The sequence below is a fragment of the Ambystoma mexicanum genome, chromosome 14 (assembly GCF_040938575.1).
Source record: "Ambystoma mexicanum isolate Mex_15411 chromosome 14, UKY_AmexF1_1, whole genome shotgun sequence".
Classification (NCBI taxonomy): Eukaryota; Metazoa; Chordata; class Amphibia; order Caudata; family Ambystomatidae; genus Ambystoma; species Ambystoma mexicanum.
The window spans coordinates 526,591,334-526,603,939 of NC_090940.1; positions in this window are offsets into that span (position 1 = coordinate 526,591,334).

Consider the following 12,606-nt stretch of genomic DNA (forward strand, 5'->3'; position numbering starts at 1 on the left):
GCTCAATTGGCCTTGGTCTGTTTTCTCTTGGTTCACGTCTTTTGCGTGGATCCCAGTCTCCCTTCAGATTGGTCTCTGCCCAGGTCCATGCTTCCTTGGGATCTGTAAAATGTGTCGTGGTGCCATTGTGATATATTTTCAGCTGCGCCGGGAACAGGAGGCCATATTTCACGTTCATTGATTGTAGACGTTTTTTGAGGGGGTCAAAGGATTGCCTCATTTTTCCTGGTAAAGTCCGGGAAAAATCCTATCCTGGAGCCATTGTATGTTATTTCACCTTTTATCCTGGCCATGTGTAACACCGCATCTGGTCTCTATAATTTAGGATCTTTGCCACACCAGTTCGTGGTGGTCTGCCAGGTGTTGGACTGCCTGTTGGAACTCGGTGTGCCCTTTCTATCGAGAAGAGTTTCGATAGGGTCTTGGGAGCAAATAGATCAGCGATCCATTGCTCTAGGAACAGCTCCATTAAGTCCCCTTCAGCCTTCTCCGGCAGGCCAAGAATGCGGATGTTGTTTCTTCTTGATCTGCCCTCTCCCTCCTCCACCCTGCTCTCCAGTGTTTTGATGCGTTCTAATGCTCTGTTCATTTGTCGGCCTACATTTCTCAGTTCGTCCTCTGCAACTGATATTCGACTCTCAGCCTCTCCGGTGCGGGACGGGAGCTTCTGGAGGTCATGTCGCAGCAGGGAAACTTCTGTGGAAATGCTGTCCATTTTCACCTCCATAGAGGATCGTGAGTTGGAGATGGCGGTCATCACATCTCGGAGGGAGATGCTGTCATCAGGGCCTTGGGAGTCTTCAGACCTGCCTGCTTCCGTTGTCGGGATTGGCGTGGCAGTAGTATATTGTTCCATCGTACTTTGGTGCGAGGGTAATATATACTAAGAGTCTACTTATGTGGAGATCAGTATCTTGGCTATGTCCCTCGTCGTCGTAGGTTGTTGTTTGGTTAATTCAATGCTCCCTTAGTTGTTTTTCTGTAGGTTTTCGATGTATCACTTTGTATACCGAGTGGGTCTCTATATGTGTGGGTTAGCCACCTGGACTGCTCAGTTTCACCTCAGTGTCTATGTAGATTATTGCAGCATGTGCCTGGAGCGCGCCTTCGGAGTGATTAGTCCACTTGTTTTATCAGTTGGGTTTTCTCTGTAAGTGTCTGCCACTTGGCAGGAGAATGAGGCCCCCTCGTACAGCCTCTGGGCGCCCAGTCCATTTCTAACTCCCCTCTTGCTAGGGCAGGATGATTAACGGCTCGAGTGGGGGAGGGTGGGGAAATAACCCTCTCCACCGTTTAAATAATGGTTTCAATTGAGTGTACGGCGATTGGGCCCCACTCCCCCCTCTCCTTACCGGGACTTCATAGAGGATACCGGCGAGCGCTCAACGTAGTACAGAGCGCCCGCGATCGTCTTTAAAGGGATCTCCTCGGGTTTGCCTCCCCGTGGCAGATCAGGTCTCAAGGCTCGCCGGCGCACTCCTCTGGTTCACTGGGTCTCAGGATTCATTACTTCTCATAACGGGGGATCACCCGTGATGGCGATTGGCGTGGCAGTAGTATATTGTTCCATCGTACTTTGGTGCGAGGGTAATATATACTAAGAGTCTTCTTATGTGGAGATCAGTATCTTGGCTATGTCCCTCGTCGTCGTAGGTTGTTGTTTGGTTAATTCAATGCTCCCTTAGTTGTTTTTCTGTAGGTTTTCGATGTATCGCTTTGTATACCGAGTGGGTCTCTATATGTGTGGGTTAGCCACCTGGACTGCTCAGTTTCACCTCAGTGTCTATGTAGATTATTGCAGCATGTGCCTGGAGCGCGCCTTCGGAGTGATTAGTCCACTTGTTTTATCAGTTGGGTTTTCTCTGTAAGTGTCTGCCACTTGGCAGGAGAATGAGGCCCCCTCGTACAGCCTCTGGGCGCCCAGTCCATTTCTAACTCCCCTCTTGCTAGGGCAGGATGATTAACGGCTCGAGTGGGGGAGGGTGGGGAAATAACCCTCTCCACCGTTTAAATAATGGTTTCAATTGAGTGTACGGCGATTGGGCCCCACTCCCCCCTCTCCTTACCGGGACTTCATAGAGGATACCGGCGAGCGCTCAACGTAGTACAGAGTGCCCGCGATCGTCTTTAAAGGGATCTCCTCGGGTTTGCCTCCCCGTGGCAGATCAGGTCTCAAGGCTCGCCGGCGCACTCCTCTGGTTCACTGGGTCTCAGGATTCATTACTTCTCATAACGGGGGATCACCCGTGATGGCGATACTGTGGACGTGGAGACACAGCCAAGAGGAACGAGGCGACTTGCTCCGTAGATCACTCAATGTTATGTGCGTCCCATGGGCACCATCCAGCCACGCGAGTGCGGTGGGATGAGCTTGGGATGAGCTTTCGTGGGCCGTGCCACAGTGTATTAAGTAGTGGGTTGTTTGTCCAGGGAGGTAGTTGTCTGATGTTCGTCCTCTCTTCCGGATCCAGTAACTCGGGGTGCTCAGGAATCGTGTTTAGGGTTCAGGGCACACATTCGGTTTAAGCAGTGCAGGCATATCATCTAGAGGGGTCGTACACCCCTCGTACCCTGGGTCCCAGCAGGGCTGCAGTGGAAGGCGTGGGCTGCGGGCCTCTCCTCTTTCACGTTTCGGACCCTGGTCTCTCTCATACAGCCTAGCCGATCTCCCGGCAGTTCCTCCCACTTCAGGCCCCACAGCGCCTGGTGCCCGGGGAGGATGGAATTCCACACACGCGTCTCTGCACTGGTGCTCGAGTCTTCGTTCAGCGGTCGCTGTGCAGGGTTCCCGCGGTCGCCGGATCAATGGTCAATCCGGAATTGCTGGTAATGCAGTCGCGGATCCCCTCAGTAGCATGCTCGGAGTGGAGCACAGCAGTAGGGCAGAGGGGAAGTCTCAGGTCGTTCGCCAACGGGCCGCGGTGATTCCTACTGCCCCTCGGACCCGGCGGCCATCTTGTTGGAGGTTTGGCGCCAGGTGCGATCCGAGTCAGTTGGCGATATCTTTGGCCCCTTTTTCCGATTCTCGCTCACACTTCTGCCATGTGTGACCACGACTATCCGCCACTAGGAAAGTGAGTTTTCTTTAGGATCTGATGAGAATTATGTAGGATTTCTTCAGGATTCAGCTGGCGACCACGGAGCACCGAGGAATTACGTCCTCGTGTGCTAGTTGGCCACGCCCACCACTGATTCAATTGTTAACTCAAAAGATGTTTTTGCTTTTGTGGAATTAGCTTATTACATCCATTGTTAGATCGCCTGTAATATAAATAGATGTAATTGTTTTATAAATATGTATTTATCTTTGCAATACTACTTTTTCATTTGATTTCTGATTAACAGCAATTCATTCTGCATCATTTACTCCATATCAATATTTGCACTTACTTTCATAATTATCTCAATAAAGTTGGTTGGTCCATAGCAACGTTTTTCCTACCCTGTAAAGGATTTAAGTATAATGTAACATTTCAGTCTGAAATTGTCTATATTTTTGTTTTAAAATAGGACGACAATTCTACCAGACTAAATACTTACTGACCTATGCTGGTGCTGCACTATTTAGTACATCTACATGGGTGAGAATCAATATTTGCTATTTGTGTTAGACAAGACTTTGTGCTGATGGCTAGGCCCCACCCCAGGCACTTCAATTACTATTATTTTTTAATTGATTTCTTTATATCTATAGCGCCATAGCCCGCAGGCATCAGGGCACAGTCAAAACATAACAGTTACCAAGACTAGACAATTACACAAAACCCATTAGCAGGACAGCTGTGTCTTTAGCTTTCTTTTAAATGGGGCAATATTTTCTTCCTTGCAAAGAACTTCTGGGAGAGCATTTCAAGCCATAGCGGCCTAATCAGAGAAGGAGATGCCTTTCCCTCTTCCTCTCTTCACCGTGGGACTGAGAGCAGGTTTTCTGTGCTAGAACGCCGTGTTCTGTTAGGTACATGCGTAGATATCATTTGTGTTAGGTATGCTGGAGCCTAACTGAACAGGCAATTATGGGTCAATGCTGGATTTTAAAGCGGACCCTCTCTGCCACTGTCAGTCAGTGAAGTTCTTTCCTATGGCAGGATACATGATCTTTCCTAGGGATGTTACAGACTACTCGGACTGTGTTATTTTGCACAATCTGGAGTTTGTGTATGCTCCCCTTAACCCTCCCAGGAGAGCATTACAGTAATCCAGCCAAGGCAGGATCATTGCGCGGACCAGAGTTTTACCGTTTTTTTGGGAGACTCGTGGATTCATTTGTCAAAGAACTTTCAAGTGGTGTTGTGCATCTTTAACAATGTTGTTTACGTAAGCATCCGCTCTCATAGATGCTTCTAATACTGTGTCTTGGGTTTGAACTTTTTTTTGACCACTTGGATATGGGAACCATCAATCAGGAACTCCGAAAATTGCTGGCACAGTTTATTTCTTGTTTGGTTTGTTCAAAAGATCATAAGTTCCGTTTTTGAGCCATTAAGACACATCCAGTTTTGGACCACCCACTCCTGGATGATGAGTAGATTGAAGTTAAATTTGTTAATGTCAGTGTCGTAGTCCCCACTAAGGTCCATTAGCAACTGAAAGTCATCTGCATAATTTGTGAAGTCTAGACTCCTTGCTTCGAGTAGGTCACACATAGGCTTTATGTATAGGTTAAAGAGGGATGGTGAGATGCGTGGCCCAGGTGGCAATCCATATTTAATAAATGCTGTCTTTGAGCAGGCATTATCCAAGCATATTTTAGAATGTCTTTCGCTGAGGAACAAATGTATCGATAAGACAACATCACTGGAGCAATTCCTCATGGATGCCACGGTTTTAAGCAAATATGAGTGATCCAGCAAGACAAACGTAGCTGATCAATCCCGGAGGATCAGCAGGCCAGTTTTACTTTCTTCTAGTCTTTCTAACATCTGCGCTTGCAGATTGAGCAGGCCACTCTCGGTCCCATGGTGACTCCTAAAGCCTGACTGACTCAGGTGCAAGATGGCAGATGCCTCCAGATGGGCCTGTAGTTGGCCAGATGCCACTTTATCCAAGATTTTTAATGAGAAGGGCGTATTAGTAATTGTTCTCAAATTACCACGGTCTTTGGGATTGAGACCAGGCTTCTTGACTAAGGGTGTAACTACCACTTCAAAAAGTGCTGGGCCACACGCAGTGTCAAAGCCGGCACCGACCAAGGGTGCCACAGGTGGGGAAGCAAGGGAGCCTGAGGATGTATTTAACATGGTGCTGTACCATTATCTAAGCCCCGCCCCCAGCCAGTTCACAGAGTGGCGGGCCACCCACAGCGGCAAGGGCGCTAAAGTTGGGACAGTTGGAGCAAGGTGGAGCAAGGCAGCCTCATACTCTTTATAATCTAGATTGCCCAGTGCTTGTTACTAAGCGCACCCTGGACTGGCGATCATACACTTACTAGTTACCTTCAACTGAGAACCATACGCAGGCGGATTCTTCAGGTACTGTTTTGGTGCTCTCCCAAAGTTTTTGCTCATAGTGCTCCACAATCTTGCATCACTTTTGTTTTGCCTTATATTGGGGAGGCTTCTCCAATTAAGGCCATCAGACGACTACTTACTTTCATAGCTGGAGCTTTGTCAAAACCACCATCTTTGCTCTTGGCTATCTGAAGTAATTATTGCCTTCTAACCACACTAAACTTGCCCAGTGCGTCCATAGGGTTACTTTAGAGGGAACCTTCTGCGATCATCGGCAGAGAGGTGAGGGGACAGACTTTCAGCAGCCTCTTAAACCTGTCGGTTGTTCCCTTCCCCAACACCATTTCCCACAATGTCCTACACAAGCATTTAGGGGGGGAAGAACCTTGACTTATGTTAAGCCTCTCTAGCCACTCAGGTGTTCCTCTTTTGCTTTTACAGATTCCCCTGTATGTTTTTTTTTATAATAGCTGCACCACTTGCACTAAGTCTATTTGTTTTGCCTCAATTGATTTGTCTGGACCTCCAGCATAACAAATATTGATGAAGTATTATAAATCCATTGGAATATTGTGTTCTTTTTTGTTCTGTCTTACTCGTGCCAATGCACTTAGGCACTAAGCACTTTTGCACCATAACAGATCATAAAACTAGCTGTTATTTTAAGGATAGGTAACATTTGCAATGAATCCTTTCTAGGGTTTTAGTACTATCCAGTTTGATCAAAGTCCAGCTGTTTTTAAAATCCCCCACACCAGCTATTTTTTACTTGGGGTCTTGCATGTTTTTAACTTATTTTAAATAATGTCCAAAAGAAAGGCCACTACACACATTTCTGCTCGCACAAATCTAAGAAATCCGCCAAGTTAATGGCTCCAATTAATGATGCCAGTATCCTAATTAACGAAATTGAAGTACTTATAAATGACCATCTGTAAATACGTTGTCCATGGTCTCTAGTAAGAAAGCATCTGACAATCAAATAACACCCCTTATTAGTCGTCCCGTTGACCAATCTATTATCCAAGATGGTTTGCGTACAACTGCTATATAACAAAAGAGGGGTGCCCTAATAGACTAATTTCTTGTGCACCGGGCCTGCATTTGTTTACAGAATAGCCAGTAAATAGCGGTTTATTTTCAACTCAGCAAGAAAAAGCATACTCACTCCAGCTTTTATCAAAACAAATATTAAGGGGGTAGGGGTTGCTATTTGCCTGCCTTTGCCATTCTTTAGCATTCTCTTTATTCAATCTTTTTTCATTTCTTTTTCTTTATTACTAGTAAGAGACATAGTTTTTGTCCTCCGTTTTTCTTAGTGACCGAAAACATCAATAGTCAACAAAATTATGGAAGGAAAACATAAAGGAGTCTCTTGTTTTTTTTTTACAAATATACAATCCTATAGTAGTATGAAGAATAAGAAATGAAAAAATATTGAATATATCCCTTGTGAACCTAAGCACATATCCTTCCCTTGCAGCCCAGATTCATTCTGTATCTTGCTGTCTTTGCTTATTCTGTGCTCTTTCCTCTGGCGTGTTTTTTTTGTAGTGTTTTCTATTTAGTTATTTTTGCATATGGTGTGTTTGATGAAAGTATATATTTTTATGGAAACTTGATTGCCCATTCCTTTGTTTTGTACTGTTATGTCACTTTTTGGGTCGAAATTGAATCAAATTCACTCCCCTCTTGAGAGAATAGCCTTCCCTCGACCTATGTTACCACAAAAGGCAAAGTTGGTATATTTTTTAACTGTGCCTGTTTTACCATTATCACTGTGTTGGCTCTTGGTTTGTAGAAGTGTGAGAGCGAGTAGGCATTTTAACGTCTACTCATCCTTGTACTCCTGTCGGGCAAAAGTCAATTTGTCACAGGAGCTCCATTCTAGAAGGCCTGATGGATCAAATAAGGCATTTTGAATTTGATTCTTGCTTCATCCGGTTCTAGTAAACATATTTTTGTGCAGGGGTAAAGGTGATGCAGTATTTAGGTTTCAGATCTACAATGAGTCTTGTTGCTTTGTTCTGTGGTAGTTGAATGTGACAAATCACAATTATTTGAGAGGATTATCTTGACTTTTAGAAATGTTCAAGAAGACAATTATTCTTTTTACCAGATATAGGTCATAATAAGACATTTCTTTAAGTTCCTGGATATACTGCATGAATCTGCCAGTAAAAATAAATCCACTTCTGTTGCAGACACTACATAGATGGAAGGAGGTCGATCATTGTGGGATAATCTCAGTCTTGGTTGCATTGACCATCCACTCTTTTATAAGTGACAAAATGCAATAGAATTCAGTTTGAATGGGAGCCATCTAGTTTCAAGATCAACTGGTGGTCATATGTGCCTGTTTTAAATGCCATGAGAAGGGTGACATGGTCTGCACGCTGCTCCATATGGGTATTAACAATCCAGGGGAATATCACTGTCCCATGTGCATTTCATACTTAGTAGTTTAAAGCTTCAGTTAGAAATGGCCCTTCTTTAACCTAAGACTGTTATTTAGGAATAAGGCAATACATTTTTTGGCACAATCCTCATTACCGATCGCGGTTTCCATCTGGTTGAGCAGAGAGGTGTGATTCATATTATCAAAGGCAGCTGACAGGTCGAATTGGATGAGGATAACAAGGGTGTTTGTTTCTGGAGATTGCAAACGTTCATCCCTCTTTAAGAGGAGCTTGGATACAGCTCGGATATAGCAGGCAAGGGAGGGTCTAAAGCCAGATTGAAGATAAAGCAATTTCAGATTCACACTTCCAGGAGTTGCCGTAGCCCATTTTCTCAAGAATCTTACTAAAATGCAGCGTTGGTACGTAGGCAATAGTTGTCCAGGGTCTTTAGCTTGCTTGTAGGTTTTTTTTTAAAACATGAGGCATGGGACATCTTCTGAAGGAGAAGGCAACTACCATGTTAAAAAGAACTTTGATGAGAGCTGTAAATGCAAGGCCCAGGATAGCAATGGTCGCTTACATGGTAGTAGCTTCACAGGAGACTATTAGCTCAGATTAGGCACTGATTTTTTAAAAGAAAACCTTTGTGATGCCATCAGATTTGTGGCCCTGACTGTTGAGAAAACCAACATTGGTTTCTTCTGGAGGAGGGTTTTTGATGGATCAGGGCTGGTCACTGACGTTGAATTGGATCTTGTTAGTTTGGTCTTTGAAAAATAGAGTGGGGTTATATGCACGTTCCCGTGATATGCTTCGATTAGTGGCACTTTCATGAGGATTTCTCAAATCTTTGCATATAAAGAAAACTTCCACATAGATGTTAGAGGCCTCGATGATGCTGACATGATTGTCATGTGTCCTTTTACGGTCTTGTATTACACCCTTAGCAGAGTAAGTAGTATTAAAATATGCCTATTTCACACAAAATATTCATATAGCATTACATACAAATTCAACCTCATAACCATTTGGATCAAAAATATGGAATTCCCAAAAGCAATTTCCATATACAGAACATACATACAATAAAGATCCAAAATTGGACAGTCTTTAATGGCCTGGCCTTGAATAGTGCCAAAACTGAGTTTCTCCTTGTAGGCTCTCCCAGTAAATTGGATAAACTGGGGGCCGAATACAAGAATTTCAATCTGGATAACTTTGTCATTGAGATCCTGAATAAGGTTAAGACTCTGGGTGTATACCTGGACAAACACTTGAATATGAAGGCCCAGGTGAATAGTCTCATCTCTTTATCTTCATACTTTATTAAACTCTTCCGTCATCTACGACTGCTCATTCCTGAAAAAAACTTAGAAACTCTGGCAAGGGCCATTATTGGTTCCAAATTCGATTATGGTTGTAGCCTACTGGTGATTCAGAACGGGGCGGTGAGAGTAGTGAAGGGCCTAAGCAAAAGAGATTAAGTCTCGGAAGCTAGAAGGAGCCTCCATTGGCTCCCGATTGGGGCAAGAGTTCAGTTTAGGCTCCTTCTTATTACCCACAAATGCATCATGGGTAAAATGCCATCCTACCTGAAGGAAGCTATCGTCTTGAAAGATAACGCGAGGACACTTAGATCAGATAACACCAATACTCTTAAAGTCCCCTGTAGTAATTCCAACAAGGCAAGACAGGGGTCATTCGAAGTAGCAGCTCCAACTGCCTGGAATGCCCTGTCGCCTACGCTAAGAACGATAGCCTCAACAGAATTGTTGAAAAAGCACCTGAAAACCCTGCTCTTCACCTAGAGTCACTCCGGCCCACACCTATCAGCACTATGAGTTGTGTTTCATCTTTTTCTTGTTTCGTGTTTGTAAGTCCGCGCCCATCAGCCTCTGGGTACCAGGTGTGCATTATAAATACTATAACATAACATAACATAGCATAAGCACGTCATAAAAATAATAAGCTTACTTATCCTTTATGTGGAAACATGTTTAATCATTTAATAACAGTCATGACTGATTACTTCAATTTCATGTATAGAAAATCTTCCAAATCTTTTTAGACCCAATATTTAGGGCAATAGTTTGAAAACACTCAAGACACAATATACCCTGGATCTTGTGCTAACATGTGAACACATGCCACATGACACTAGTTATAATTCATTCCTCTAAGCAAGGGAAAAATATAGTCAATGTGTAATACTATAAAATGTAAAAAAAAAAGAAGAAAGTACATATTGCACTATACAGGTAAGCTATCACGCCAACGGGCATCATCATAAATTGGGCGGAGCGAAAAAAAAATGGCAGTTACGCTATTACTGTCGCATCACCACTCCGCCCAACTATGAGTTGGGTGGAAATGTCGCCCAGCTTTGAGCTGGAGGTAAATCTGGCGAGTTTTGCCCATTTGCGCTGCTATTTCCACGGTGCAAATTGCGCACCCAATATCCCCCACTGGATCAAGTGGACCAAAGGAGAATGGGCACTTTCTGTCCCCCCCCACAACTCGGGATCCGGTGCAAATTGCACCAGACAAGTTGCAGTAATTCTAATTGGGAGGTATCCCGGTGCATTTACAGTCGGGATATCGCCCAACTCAATGTTAACAATTCTGCCAGCTTACTCAATTAGCTACCAGAGCAAACTTGTGAAAACGCAGCATTGTGATATGCTTCTTTGTAGTATGATCAGAAACCCAGGAAAGCTAAAAATCATCATTTGTTAAAATACACAAAATTGAATGCACTCTCTGACTGTTGGTTTAGCTAAATCAGTCTTAAGAAAGTTATTAACATGATTTCAAATCATCTGAAACTTGCTTCTTAGCTTCATAAGTTATATTTGTCACATCATCAAAAAGATGTGACTCAAGGGTCACACAAAAATGGGCATATAGGAGACCACGAAGGGGTGCAGGCTTGATGGCTGCATGAGCATGTCGCTCCTCTGGATAGCTGAAACAAATTGTGATTTAACCAATAAGGAAGAATGAATAAGTGAAACTATCGATCCCTGCAACACTGACCCTTGATACAGGTACCCATGGTGACATCTTGGAACTGCAGCATAACCCGGGCGTGATGGACACCAGGCCTACAGATGGAGCGGGTATCACGCAGCAACTCTGAAGGCATGCAGTGGGGAGGAGAGCTGTGCATCATTTGGCTTCCCTTGGCAAATGGGGAAGAAGGCATGTCAATGGAGTGGAGGCCGGTGCAACCCTCTCCCTTAGGACGGTGGGGATTTCAGAGCGGGCCTCTGCCAATGCAAGCAGAAGAAAGCACGGACGCTGAAGCAGTGCTAGTTCAACTGTTTTCCCCGGAGAGCACAGTGTCGGGTCTAGAGGAGATGTGGGGGCCGAATGGTGCACAGATCTGCACAAGTTTGGCAGAGAGTCCTGAGGAGGACTGGCTTTTGGGACGCACCCCTGCATTGACCCCGATTGGGTGCTCAGGCGGTGAGGGGAGCTGTGGGAGATACAAGGCTATCAGGAATGCAAGTGAGGGACCCCTGTCTTTGTGATACAAGGCTGAGTGGAAGAACTGCAGTAGTTGTGGAGTCTGGGAGGAGGCTGCCTCATAGCCGGCGAGCAGGCCAGTGGCTCGAAGCCTGCACCTCAACAGGACTAGGGCAACAACACAATGTGGGCAGAGGGCCCCTTGAAAATTGTGCAGTGAGGTCGCAGAGATTGAAGGGACGCACAAGAAGCAATCTGTGTTAGTGATGGTGAGTCCTGGCAAACCCAATGTCAACAACAGGTGGAATAGAGTAGCTGAAAAATTATAGAGAAATCCAGAGACTCAGGACCTGACGGGTTTGGTGAGCCATCGATCGGGTAGCCAGAGGATCCTTGGACGACTAAGTCAGATATTAACACGTTATTGGAGGAAATCGCTCTGAGAAGCGAGATCCAAGCATCAGTTCAGGTGTTGACCGCTAGAGTGGAGATGGTGGGAGAAAGTGTTGATATATTGGAAAGTAATCCACTCTCCACAGACATATTGGTGATAAAATTGGATGACAGAATAAAAGATCTCAAAGTTAGGTAGCAGGACTTCTCACTTAAGTTGGATGATTTAGAAGATAGGGAAAAGAGATGCAACTTGCACATACTTGCAGAGGCCGGTCAGATAGCACAGCGAGTAGAGCGCTCGCTTTGACATCTGTGCAGAGCCTGCTAACACAGGTTCGAATCCCAGCAGGGCCAAACTCAGCCTTTCATCCGTCCGAGGTCGATAAATGAGCACCACACACTGTGGGTAATAGGATTCGTGGCACTATTTAAATGCACAAAAACAAAACAAACAAAAATAAATAAACTTAGCATTAAGGAAAGGAAGGGGAAAGCCTCCTTGCCTTGGGGCAGAAGGTAAAAAACTGATAGTCCATTCCCTCTACCCCAACAAAGAAGGGCCGTCACCCTTGACAATACTCATCGGGCAGGGAGTTCACCAGTAGCCTACGCTCTGTCCTGGCGAAGTGCCATTATTTTAAACACAAGGTGGATATCCTGGAGAGAGATAGATATCCTGGAGAGAGAGGACACGAAGATTGACATTTACCAGGAACTCTCTGTTTTTACTCTGGTACATCGAAGAGACTGCAGAGCTCTCACCCAATGGCTGAGGGAACAGGATCTGAAGTACATATGGGGGTATTCCTTCTCACGTACCTTTGAGAGACGTGCCGAAGAGTTTTGCTTCACGAATAGGGAGGAAGATGAGGGGGCGCTGGACTACGTGAAAG